The sequence below is a fragment of the Poecilia formosa genome, unplaced genomic scaffold, assembly GCF_000485575.1.
Source record: "Poecilia formosa unplaced genomic scaffold, Poecilia_formosa-5.1.2 Scaffold178, whole genome shotgun sequence".
NCBI classification, from domain to species: Eukaryota; Metazoa; Chordata; class Actinopteri; order Cyprinodontiformes; family Poeciliidae; genus Poecilia; species Poecilia formosa.
In genome coordinates this window covers 190,942-204,398 of record NW_006800117.1, presented here as the reverse complement: position 1 = coordinate 204,398, position 13,457 = coordinate 190,942, and the positions used below count along the sequence as shown (strand labels likewise).

The following is a 13,457-nucleotide window of genomic DNA, read 5'->3' as shown; positions in this document are numbered from 1 at the left end:
TGCGGCAACTTTCAGCAACCTGGGGCAACTTTCAGCAACCTGGGGCAACTTTCAGCAACCTGGGGCAACTTTCAGCTATTGCCATATGAACCTCCATTACTGGCAAAAATATGTTCACGTGTCAAAGTGAGCGGGGGACAAGCTCACTTTATGGAAGTGGAACATCCATCCATCCATCCATCCATCCATCCATCCATCCATCCATCCATCCATCCATCCATCCATCCATCCATCCATCCATGTTTCCTTTCTCTAGTTGTTTTTCTAGGTTCCATATTTAAAATCTTCTCTGGACTTTCATTCCTTCATCATTCTCCGTATGTGTGACGTCATATCCGTCCAGCTAAGTGCGCTAAGTGTGTAAATGTGGATGTTTGTTGGACTGAGGCAGAGTAAAACCTGTAGGAACCCTGGCGGCCGCTCAGAGGCAGAGAGGGGCGGGCCGTCTGAGCCGGGAAGGGCGTTCTCTCTGCGGTCAGGCCGGGCAGAGTCATCCCGAGGGGTGGGTCCTCCGGCGGCAGAAAAGGAAAGCCCACCTTTTTTCATTGTTAAGGACGCGGTGGAATGTGATGGTTTGATCTCAAACGGACCAGGGAGGGGAAGAACCAGCGCGAAGGAGCGGGACTGAGGCAGAATAAACAGCCCCCTCCTCTTCCTCCGGTCCAGCCTGGGAAATATGTGGAGCAACTTGTCCCGGTTCGTGTCGCCTGCCGTCCGCCTGAACTTTGTGGATTAATCCGAGATTCTTTTGTGACCCGGCGGGGGAGCCGTTCAGGTAAATCTGGGCCCGGAATGAACCGTGTTTGTGGGGGGGAATGTGTGTTCGGGTTCCCGAGTTGGACCCAGTCAGTTGGGACTGCAGAGTCTGAACTGCGGCAAGTTTTCTAGCCTTCCTCCGCGTCTTCGACCTTCTCCTCCTCCTCCTCCTCCTTCTTCTTCTCCGCTGTGAAGGGAACCCATCCAGGTTTGCAGATGAAAGCCCAGGTGGCTGGGACATTTTATATCCCGACTACATGCGGGATTCTGGTGTTTTTCTCCCGGTTTGGTGCTTTTATTTCATGTTGACTTTAGTTAAACGTCAGCGCGACGTCACCGCGGGCCGCTGCATTTGATGTTGCTGGAAAGAAGACCGTAATGAAGCGCAGGCTGCTGCTTGCTGCTGTTCTGCTGGCTGATGTTTGGCTTTTTCTGAGCCCAGGCAGAATGCTCCTGGACTGTTTCTGGGTTTCCCCGTCATCTGGGTCACCGGGGTTTTTCTGGAGATTCCTTTCAGTTTCTGAACTCCTGTTGAAATTAAGATTACAGGTACTTCCTTATCCAAAATGTCCCCATCGTACCGTTTATCGAGATAAACGGTACGATTATCGAGATAAACGGTACGATATTATTGTCATGATGGTAATTTTGATTTATTGTTTTCATGATAAATTTCAGTAAAAGTTTGAAAATCTGACCAAAATGTTATTTTTACTATTGTTTTTGCTCAGAGTTTTCAGTAAATCAAAAATATATATGGTTAAACAAAGTCTCTGTATACAGTTTACTGAATCACACTTCTTAAGCATGCAGCATCCTGAAGAAGCTTAATTTAAATAGAAATGATTTTCAGGAACAGCATTTGTTTGTTTCTGCCATACAGTTTACCTAACAAAGAAGCAATAGTTGTTTTTTGCCATAATTTTTTTTATCATTATCACAATAGTACTTCAGAATATTGCAAAATTATTGTAACTCTACTTAAAGCTACATGCCAGGTTTTTCTGTAAAATCAACCAAGCTTACATTAACTATGGACTGTCACATATGGAACAAGATTCCATGGTCAATTTTTATTTTAGTTTTGCTATTTTCTTATTTCTAAATTAAATAAATCTGGTAACGTCACATAAGGAATAAGTCAACAAATTGGTTTATTCCAGTACGACCTTGTGTATTTTCATAGGTTTTCCTCCTTGTTTTAATTAAATTCCTCCAAAGTTGTTCACTTGTACTGCTCAGAACATAGATTTCTGGTAAAACTTGCAGTTTAAGATGATTTCAGGTGTTTTTCCACCTGATAGACTTTGTTTCCTTCTTTAGGAAGCGTAAACAAAAATGAAGTGGAGTGGCATCAGATTTAACTGGTTGTATAGGATTTTTCTTTTGTCTTTAGCAAAGGCCCACAAGTAATTTCTCCCGCTAGCACTAGATTAGCATGTTTGTTTTGGTTGTTTTTACCCAGAATGCCCAGTGCTGTGGTCTGCTTCCTGCTGTTGGAGCGGTCTCTGGTCTGTGTGGCGTTCACATATACCAGAGTTCACTTCAACCGAACTGATACTGAGGTTTGTAGGCGGTCCAGAGTTTGATTCTGTGTTCATACCTCCCTAACCTCCCTATGCTAACCAATGCTAACCGCTTGGTTAGCATAGCAACCATTTGGTGTTGCTGTTAGATGTTCCTGGTCCTACTTGTTGGCTTCACCATGCATGCACCTGTAGTCCGCGCCTCCAATCACAAAAGTCAGGGAAAGTAAATCCCCAAAATCTTCTTGTCAGAAAAGGAGATGATGAGGAGGAGGAGGAAAAAGTGGCACGACAGCATGTCATGGTAAATCCCTTACCTGTATGGTAGGTACAGGTACAGGATTTTCCTGGAAGGTTAAAAGTTTCCTGAATTTAGTTTTATGACTGGTGGGAATGGAAAGAAACTACAATAAGATGGAAAATTTAAACAGATTTACCCGGTCACAGCTCTAATGACAATAATTACTGGACTTTCTGTAACTTGATCCATCATGGGTCACTGGTCAAACTGGTAAAACACTAAAGATCCGTCAACTCAAATGTTTCAGAAGATGAAATCTGTCAAAAGCTTCCCATCTGGCACAATACTTCAAATTTACAGAATGTTAGATTTAAGCATTAATATACTTAATATTCACAAAGTAAAGATATTAATGGTAACTACTCTAAAGTAGCTACCAAATTTTATAAATAAAATAAATGAATAATATGAAGAAACTTGGAGAAACATGTTTCTTGTAGGTTAAAGGCTGGATGTGGCAAGTAGGCCTGAAACTAATGATTATTTTAGTAATCGATTATTTTGATGATTAATCTGTTTGGATAAAAAATTATCACATTCTACAGATTTTTCATTTAACCTCTTAAGATTTTTTGTACAATATTAATGAATAAAATAAGAAAATAAAGATTCATTGCATAAGATGGAATAATTTCCTTTAGAGAATTTGAACCAGATACATATTTATACACTTTTTGTGCAGTTTTGGTTTTAATATAGCTCCACATGTTGCTTTCTGAGTCCATGTGCTCCAGTTAATGATTAATCATTTATTAAATTAGTTGACTATTATTATTATGTGTTAGTTGCTTTTCTTTAAATCAGGGGGTGATGGGTTAATTGTTGTCTTTTTGCAGTCAGTCACTTTTGCTTGCTGGTTAAGCATTTAACCTGGGAAGATTAACCTGACTCATCAGGTTAGAAGTTGATATTCAGAGTAAACACTCTGCGGAGCGTTTTCTGTTTGAGTATCTGTGTTTGCATTTTGCTCACATGAGATTGAAAGTGCCGCGATGCGTGGCCTACAGAAACAAGGTGTCAGTCTGAACGGTACATGCCCAGGGCTGGAAGGCGGGCGCATGAAGGCGGGCGCATGAAGGCGGGCACATGCTGCAGCAGCAGCTGCAGCAGCATGAAGGCTGGCTGCAGTGGTTGGTGGAGGACTAATGTGCCAGGTGGGGCTCGTAAAGAGCAGCACAAGGGAGGGAAGGGAGACGGAGGGGACCTGCCTTGACCTGTTTCAGACATGAAGGGAGACAAAAAAATGGGGGAAAAAAATCCCTGATGACTTTTCAGTAAGACTCGCCTCCCAGCCTGCTGCAGATTATGCCAGCCGCTTTAGTCTGGGCATGGGCCGCTGCATGGCAGCTAGTCGCGAGGGTAGATGTGGGAAAAGGCTTTCTTTTGGTATTTTATTACAGCATTTGTGGGGGGAAATGGCAGCAGCTTTTTGGGAAAATCAAGAGTGAGATGCCTAATTTTCCCCCTGATTACAGCTTCAACCAGGCCTTTCAATCCTGGGAAATTATACTCCAGCTTGGGTTTGGTTAAACTGACTGTAAGGAGGAATGATTTCCAGCACATGCTCTCGTGTGTTACACAGCAGTATGATAACTGCAGCCACCTCCTGTCTATGGAGAGATTTTAATGCCAATAAATTAAGAGATTTTAATCCAGGAGTTGCTGCGTTTGTCCCATCTTGTCTTCTGATTGGTTTCCCCTCCGGAGAGCGCCCTGTGAAACCGCCCATGCTGCTCTGGGTGAAACCAAAAACTAATCATTACGGGTGTCCAATAAGGGTCATTATCAGCCTAAGCTCTGGACCTGGGGATTACCGAGCGGCTGAATAACCGCTCTGGGGATTAAATTTAAATATTGAGGCTTTCTGCCTGGGAGAATCAGACCGCTGGGAAAGTCGGTGGTAAAGTTCCTGCCACTCTGCATGACGCCGCTGTCAGAGTGGCAGATACATGTGAAACTTCAGAACATGGCTGCCGGCTTCCCAGGGCTGCTAATAAGTGGGTAGAAAAAGTGATTTTGTTTAAAATCTTTTAGAGCTGGAAGAACTTAAGAGTTGCCTGCAGTGGAAATAAATAAAATGTTTTTTTTATGTCAAGGTAATTTTTCCTTAACTTAAGAAATACCTCTGATGTCAACATGTGGAGAGATGAGCCACACATCGCAGGGATAATCTGACTTTTTTTGATTAATTGATAAATAATTGAATAGAAAAGGTTGTTAACATGAGATTTAAAATGGCCACTGCAGGAGTTCTGGGTGAAAAATATTTATATTCACAGAAGGGTTTTAATCTTGAATGTTTGCTTCTTTTTTTTTGCACATTTTGACTTGATTACTTCTTTTTTCAGCAAATCTTCTTTTATAGTCTGCAACTACAGTTATTGTTTCGCCCCTAGTTACATCCATTATAATATGATCTCAGTTATCACACATTGCAGTCAATTTCCGTTTATTATTCAAATTAATTAATTAGTTTCTGTCTGAGGAACCTGAGCAGATTGCATCAAATCCTTGACCTGCAGCAATCCCTCACAGTGAGCGAGAATTAAACTTTCAGAACCAGAACACGACCCAAACGCCACCAACTCTTCAATAAATTAGAATATTAGTCAAAGTTCATTTATTTCAGTTTCTTCTCACAAAGACTGACTGTTTCAAAGCCTTTATTTTTGTAAATTATGATGATTTTTCAGCATTTATCATCTGAGTTTCACATCAGACTAATTATTTAGTACAGAACTGGCAGCGTTCAGGACCAGCTACCTGGTCCGCCTGTTACTGGAAGGGCAAAAAACCCAAAACCTTTAAATGTTCTTTAAGAGTCACTTGGATTAGGCCACGCCCACTTCCAGGTAGAAAAATGTCTGCCGCACAGCTAAATACGCAACACGAGTTTGACCATATATTCCCAGTGGATCAAGCTTGACTGCACGAAACAATGCATGTTGCATTTACTGATCACTTTAAAAAGAGATTGTTGTAAAATTTAACAGATTTCCAAAGTTTTAATGGTGGCTGGTGGAAAAATTAATTAGAGTAAATCTTCTTAGTCAAATTATTAACCCTCAATACCGAGAGAGTTTAGCCAGTTTCTAAAACATCCAACATCTGGAAGTGCTGTAGTATCAATCATTTAATATTTAAAAATGGCAGTAATTAATACAAGTAAAAAAAATTACAAAATGTTTCCAAATCAGTTTCTTCCAATAAAAAAACTAAAGAAACTTGAACAATAACTGCAGGTGTGTGTTTGTGTCTGGTGGATATTTGGTTTGTTTTTCATTCAGTGGGTAGAAAATCCTGAAGTTTAACTCAAGTGAGAGTAGAAATACTTCATAATAATTAGTAAAGTAAATGTCACCAATGTAACTCTCAGCCATGTTTCCCTGAATACTCCTGCTGCAGCACATCCTGCCTGATTGGCTGCAATCGATACGTTGGCTGGATTTAGGACCGGATGGTGTTTGGGTTTATTGGCGGTCCAGGTTTTAGCCTCGGTTCGCCGTCAGACCAGGAATAGCGCAGCGGAGGATGCAGAGTGATGTTACAAACTCGGACCTGCTTGAAATAGCAGCGATGAATCATGATGTTTCCCACGTAGCGTTGTGTAAAAGCCCACTCACGTCCTTTTGTGTGTGTGTGTGTGTGTGTGTGTGTGTGTGTGTGTGTGCGTGTGTGTGTGTGTGTGTGTGTGTGTTTGTGAGATAACGCATTAAAGTGCGGAGCCGCATCCTGGACAGAGGTTTGTGTTGACACAGCGCAGGCCAGCTGGAGCGCCTTCGGTTTCAGGAAAGTCAGAGGAAGGTGGCTGGACGCCAGAAAGACTCTGCATGAGCAAAACGTGTCTCTACAGGAAACCTGGAAAATAATTCACTACATTTAATTTGTCAATGCAGTCATTTTATTTTCTCATTGATTTTCGTAGCACTTTTTGAATACTTTGCGTCAACATCCAGCTAAACGTTAGCCTAGCCACTGTTAGCTGCTAGGTAGCCATAGCGGCTGCTGCAGGTGAATTTTTGACTCATTTCTGCATGTTTTGACATGCATCAAGTCCAAAGTCCAGCTGGAGGCTCCTCTGATAACATTGGTGTCTTCTGCATTTGATGGACAGTGAGAAAAAAACAAACTCTCTAAACTAGAGTCAGGGATTCTTGTCTCTTAACACGGGGTCTATTTGTAGTTTAAGAATATGTTCTAGTAATAATGCTTTTTTAATTTTTTTTATGTTTTTCCTCTTATTCGTCCCTTTCTGGTATTTCAAACCAATTTTAGTAACTGTTTATTAATGGAATAATAAATAATCAGTTATTTTTTAACTTTGCTGGAGTGGAGAGAAGAGTCGTATTTTAATCAATATTCCTACTTGCAACCAAATCTGTTGAAATGTTTTGTAATTATTTTACTTTGCATGGATGTCTGAATATGAAAAAAACAATAATAAATTTTCAGCAAATGTTGGATCATTTTTCATCCCTTTGCAACATCAGTTTTTAACGGCAGTCAAGTTTGTTTTCATGGTAATTTAATTTTAGCAATCAGAAATGATTGTGGTAATCATGCAAGCATTTCATTTTGTCCACTGTCCAATCGTAACTGTAAAAGTGTTGCTTTTTCCTCATTTCTTCCTTCTGTTTATCTTTATATCAGTGCAGTAGCAAAGTGACAGTTTTACACATAGAGTAACTCGTAGTAATAAAAACAGATATAAAGTAGATAGAATGTGTCGTCTGTGCAGGTATTTCTGCGTCTTGGGGCACTTTTGCTTGCTTTTGTTCCCGTCCAGGTAGATCTGTCATCAGATACCAGAGACTCTGCGTCCTTCTCTCACTGAGCTGTAACTAGAAGTACTTTTTCAGCAAAGAGTTCACATGACAGAGTGACGTTCGCTCTCACTCTGGTCATGTCAAAGCATGAACCTCTCTGTTTTTATAGAAATGTTTGTCTGATTTTAGTTTGTTGAAAGTTTTATGGAGTTTTTTGTTCTGGTATATAACTGGATTTCTAAAACCAAAATGCAGAATCTGTTTTTATCAAATTTTTTATTTGTAATTTAAGAGCTGCATTAAATATTACCCAAACTGCTTTCTGTTGCTTCTGCAGCAACACTAAAGACGTTGCATGCAGAGATTCTTTGGAGTTATTATGTCTGACTGCATTTTGTCTCCTGTCTTCTGTAATAGTTTCTCCTCTGAAACGTTGCATAACTGCTTTCCAAATAAGCCAGCTTCCAAACCGACATATCTCCTCCTTACTGACCTGTGGAGGATTTGATTGAGCCACTGGGTAGTTATCCAACACGTTACATGAGCAGATGAATCGGGAATTGTTTTCACCAAATAATCTGTTCACTAACACAACAACTCTGAAATTCAGTGCACTGCAGTACCTGGTGTGTTTGATTTGGGTTCATTGTGAAAAAAGGATGTAAATCAGAATGCAGGTGTATAATGGAAGGAACATGTCTAACAGGTGAAGCATGCGCTAATATTTCCTCCTAAATAAAACATTTAGAAGTTACCTGATTGACATTTCTGACTATTTAACCATATTTGCACGGCTACAAGACATGGAATAGAAAGGATTCATATTTAACCACAGCAAAGCTACAAACACATGAATGATGCAAACTCCAAAACAGACAAATACAGAAACCCAAATGAAACAGAAAAACTCTGCAAACAAAACCTGCAACAACAGGAAATGAGAGCGAAGGGTAAAACTCCACAAATACTAAACACACCAAGTATGCAACGCTGCAACCTTGCTAAAACACAAGTCCCCCATGCCACTAGGGGGAGTCGACCATCAAATCGTCTGGGACCAGACTCTCAGTAAAGATGGGATGTTGTGATTTAATAGGATGTCAAGAAGAAAGTTGGAGGAAAGAAGGGATAGATGAATTATACTTCATGTCTTTTTGAAATGTGCAAAAACATCAGGATATTTAGATGGGTACTACTACCAACTCCAGACTCCCCCTACTGGTCTGGAGGACTTCTGCTTCAGCGTTTGCAACTTTTTTTATTTGCAGTGTTTTCCCTTTTTGCTTCTACTTCCTGTGGTTGAAGTGTTTTTCTGTTTTTGCATTTTGGAGTTTCATTCATGTGTTTGCATTGCGTTTCACTGTTCGCTGCACGTTTGCACCTGTCAGCCACTGTAGGATTCAGATGATTTACGAAAAGCTGTAAAAACAGATGAGCGCTCACTGCAAGACTTATCTCCATGTTATGTAACGCTCACCAGTAGCATCCATCCAAACGTCCTCCTCCTATCAGGATTTATTAGCACGCTTCCTGAAACCAGATGACTATCCTGCTGCTTGGGTTCCCAGAGTGTCTGATGTGGGATTATAAGAACATGACAAAGATGTCGCAGCATCGGGTCCAGACATTGGTGGATCATCTTCACTTTGGTTTGTTTAGTTGTTGAGCTTTAGAGGAAACGGTTCCTGGTCGGAGTTACCTCCTGATCTGTAAAGTGTTTAGTAAACCAAATGCGTCTAGATTTAAAACCTTCTGTCTTCACGGCAGGCCTGTGGCCTCTTCCTCCTCCTTTCCCCCACAGTTTGCTGCAGACTGCTGGGAAGAATGTGCGAGTGACTGATAGTTGCTGTGATAATGTTTAATCAGGCCTCACATGGTTGGAGTTTGGACTGTATTGACCAACAATGTGGGTCACTCTGCTACAGTAGCCTTGTTGTTTGTACTGTCAGGTTGAATCGCATGAAAAGGGTTTAGTTCTGATCATTCAAAGGGCGTGCATCATCATGTTTGCACCCTTTCAGCTCTGTTCAGGCTTGAAGTGCACCACAGTTATGTTCTTTTCCAGTTCGATGTGTGAAAACAGCAGCAGAAGGTGGAGTGGAGTGGTGACGTTATCGTTGGAGAGCTGCTATCAGTGACGCAGTGATGGCAAAGTCTGCAGCCTCAGTGTGAGTTCATAATGTGAGGATTTTTATGGTGAATTGTTCAGAGAGGAGGATAAAATCTGGAGAACTCTTATCTGAGAGACAGTAGGCTGGAGACTTAACAAACCGGCACCAGGGAGCCGCAGCAGGCGAATATTTTTACTATGGTTCAGCTTCCAGTCGGGACTAAAACTCCCCCTCTGTGTTTTGGGGTTTTTCACATTCAGTATTTAACAGTGATAATTTGGTTTATTTAGCATGAGAGGGAAAGAAGAGGGTTCATATTTTCACCTTGTTGTTCATTCATTCATAAATGTCAGTTTCAAACTAAATATTTACTTAGTTTGCAAATGTTTAGCTCCAAGATAAATATTTAGTTTAGAAACTAAAGTTATATTTAGTTAGCAAGCAAAATAATATTTATAAGTGTAAATAAATATTTAGCTTCGTTTGGAACCAAATATCTGGATAATTGATCCCAAGCTGTTTTTTATCTTATGTCCTGATGTTCAACACTTTGTTTCAGCTGTTCCTGGTTTTAAAGTCTTTATAAATAAAGTTTATGTTGAAGCTATATATTTACTTTGAAGCTAAATATTTAGCTTTCTAATTAAATATTTAGTTTGAAACTGACATTTATAAATGAATGAATAACATGGTCAAAATGTGTCTTTTTTCCACTGTAATAAATTATTGCTGTAAATCTTTGTGTATTTTTGCAAACTGCAGCCCATAAATTTGTCTGCTTTGCTCTCATTGGCCTGTCAAAAATGGCTGCCAAGTTGACCCTGTGAAAAAAACCAAAACAAAACATGGAAGAGGTGCAAAGGAAGCAGACTTCAAACGCCTGTGGGAGGAAGTGGAGGAAGGGAGCGCGGCGTTTTCACGTTGCTTGTGAATTCCTGGGACACTTTATTTTCTCAAAGTGCTTTTTCTTCATTAACCGGCCCTGTGATTGTTATCTGGTCGTGCTGTCTCCTGGTCCTTCACCTCACTTAACAGAAGACCCCCCCACACCGCCCCTCCGCCCCGCCGCTCCTCCGCTCCAGGAGTATTTTTGGAACGTAATGAAAAGAGAAATCTGAACTGCTTAGCCTTAAAAGGCATGTCTGGGTCAGCTGGGTGGAAACTTGTGGTATTAATGCCTCCACATTTTCTGTGTGAGTGGGTCATCTGTGATTTTCAGTGTGTGTTGATGCTGTGAGGAATTCCTCGGGTTGGGGGGAGATGGGTGGGCTCCATCTCCAGGAAGGGAGGGAAGGGGCATATTTGGCATATTTCAGGAGCCTTTTCCGTCTGGTTCACGGTGCATTCTCCAAGCGTGGGCAGAAGAAAGCCGAACATCATCTTCTGAAGGTGGTGCAGGCGGGACTCACCTCCACGGAGTCCTGACCCACAAATCAACCCACCAACATGGTGAACGGTTATAAAAACGCCGCCTCACACCAGGGCAGAAACGCACAGCTGTGACGCCCCCCCACCGAGCCAACCTCAGTAACGTCCATAAACGGCTACATGTTGACCCAAACTCCCTCATCCAGCACCGGGTTTGGACTGGACCTCTACTAGCCTGGCCTCTGCGGCTTTCCGGTCACTTCTGCCTCGGTTTAAAGTATTAGACTCTGTTATTTGCTGTTGGTTGGCCTCAGAATGATGTGCTGGCAGTTCAGGGCCTGGCGGTTCGCTGAGGTCACTGCGAGGTTGTAGAGGAAGAGACGATCTGAGCTTTGTGACTGAGAAATATCCTCCTTTAAGAAGATGAGTTCACTGTGTTCATGAAGAGATGGAGGTGTTCAGCAACAAAACTCAAAGACGCTGTGGGGAGTAAAGATGTTTTCACACCTGATGGTCCAGTCGACCCACTTCTACTGGAACCAGAACATCTGCTCCACCTCCAGCTGCTGTGGCTCTGAGTCAAACCAACCTGTTCCCCTCCTGGCCTGTGGGGGCGCTGCACGAAGAACCACTGAAGGAAACGACAGGAAACCTCTGAAGACACTGAGAGCAACTTCCTTCTTCACCAGATGGAAACAAGATGGAGGATTTCTCTCTAGTCTTTCTATCACTAGCACTAGACTAGCATGTTTGTTTTGATTGTTTTTACCCAGGATGCACTGTTTGCTTCCTGCTTTTGGAGGACCGGGTTCATCCTTAGGGTGCATTCACCCCAGCCTGGTTCAGTTCACTTTAACCCGACTCCAGGTCATTTGCCCAGAATGTCCGGTTCATTTGGTGAGGTGTGAACACTAATTGACCTCTGACCTCTGGTCCTAAAAACCTCAGCCTGGATTTAAGTGAATTCTATTTCAGTTTGAATTCATATGCAGATCAGAGACCGCTCCAAATGCAGAAAGTGGACTACAGCGCAGGGCATTCTGGGTAAATGCAGTCAAAACAAACATGCTAGCCTAGCGCTAGCGGCTAGCAGGAGAAATGGCTCTTGGTCTTTAGCCAAAGACAAAACAAAAAAATCGTCCAACCGCTGAAATCTGACGCCTCCATTTTTCTTTACGTTTCATGAAGAAGGAAGTTTCTCAGTGTCTTCAGAGGTTTTTGTGTAGTTTCCTCCGTTTCTCGGCAATCTGATGAACTGAATAACCAGAGCTTTAATCAGCTGGCAGAGAATAACTGTGTGAGTCTCTGTTCTTTGCTCGTGTTCAGATCTTCTCTGTGAACAGTTGGAGGAATTCCCACAATGATTTTCACACATTTTAGTTTCTTGTCTGCGGCTCGTTGAATAAAATTCCTCCTGCGGATTTTATTCCCTGTGATCGTAAAAACATTCATGTTCTCACAGAGAGGAATGCTGGTTCTCTGTCCTGTCGATGAGTTTGTCTCCCCTGTTCTGTATTTTAGCAGGCGGGTCTGGACTCTGAAGCCATTCATATGTTAGGATAAGTTTTCAAGCCAAGAAAATGTTTTCTCTTCCATATTTCTCTGCTCTTTCTTTCTTTTGCCTGCTGTTATCTCTCAGCGCTCCTAAAGGGCATCTGCAGGCCGGGTTTCCAGGTTTCCGCTCGGTGCCAGGGTTACTTATTGCGCTTCCTTTCTGCTGATTATCTGACTGGACCAGCACAACGCTGCTGCAAGGTCATAAAAATAGACTTGGTGAAGCTGCTTTTACTTGCACTCATGAAACTTCTTCTTGCCGAATTTAAAAAAACAAAAACTGCGTATTTCTCTGGCGTTTTGACTTTAAAGTTATGGTTGTGTTGTGGAAGGATGTGGAGAAGGTTGGGAAACTGTTTTAGCCTGAATTTTGTGACATTTAAAGCGCAACTAACCCCTATTTGAAAGCGTAGTCCCCCCACAGACATATTTTGAAAAATTTATCCAAAGTGGGTGGAGCCAAGAGCCACAGGGGGCGTGGCCAAGAGTGGGGATGAATGGAAGGGGTTAATTGTTGCCAAGTAAGCAACTTTTCTGAATTTTTTTTTTATTTAGTCACTTTTTCTGTTATTGAACTTTAATAGCGACATGCACCATCAGTCGCACATCAGTCGAAATAAATGAGCAGTGATCTACCAATAAGTTGCTAGAAATAACCTGGACTGATGCAAAAAAGTATTTTCATTTCAGTTTTGCAAAAAACACCAATTTTGATACAACTTTTTATCAGAAAGCTCCAGTTTTTCCATTAAGTAAATGCATGTTTGTACTTCTGATCTGTTCAGTTTCAGTCGATGAAAACGCAGCTGGTCTGTCGTTCGCCTGCAGGAGAGGAAACCCGCTCCACTCGGTGTTCACATTTTAAATAAATTCTACCGATCAGTGCTATCGCTCGCAATTCCAACTCCTGACTCACCACCAGGGGGCGTCTCTGAGTGAGATGGTTTTGTCCCAAACATGGGGTTTAACCAAGTTGGACCAATGGGAAAATCCAACTGCAGTAGCCACAGTTCAACCCACAGAGGGCAGCACTGAGGCGGCTTTATGCTTATTTACATGAAAAAGTTACAATTTG

The 13,457-nt window shown here is 41.8% G+C and overlaps 1 protein-coding gene across 4 annotated transcripts in view; it reads left to right on the top strand.

The window, feature by feature from the left end:
- The first annotated feature begins 392 nt into the window (after positions 1-392).
- Positions 393-13,457, top strand: part of luzp1 (leucine zipper protein 1) — a 37,696-nt gene continuing 24,631 nt past the window's right edge. For 2 of the 4 annotated variants that reach the window (XM_007565521.2, XM_007565519.2), the window contains exon 1: positions 393-775. The gene's annotated coding sequence lies outside the window, so the exon portion shown is untranslated. Of the gene's footprint in view, positions 776-898; positions 1,306-13,457 lie in introns of those variants that run through there. The other 2 variants (XM_016678294.1, XM_016678295.1) reach the window with 1 other exon arrangement.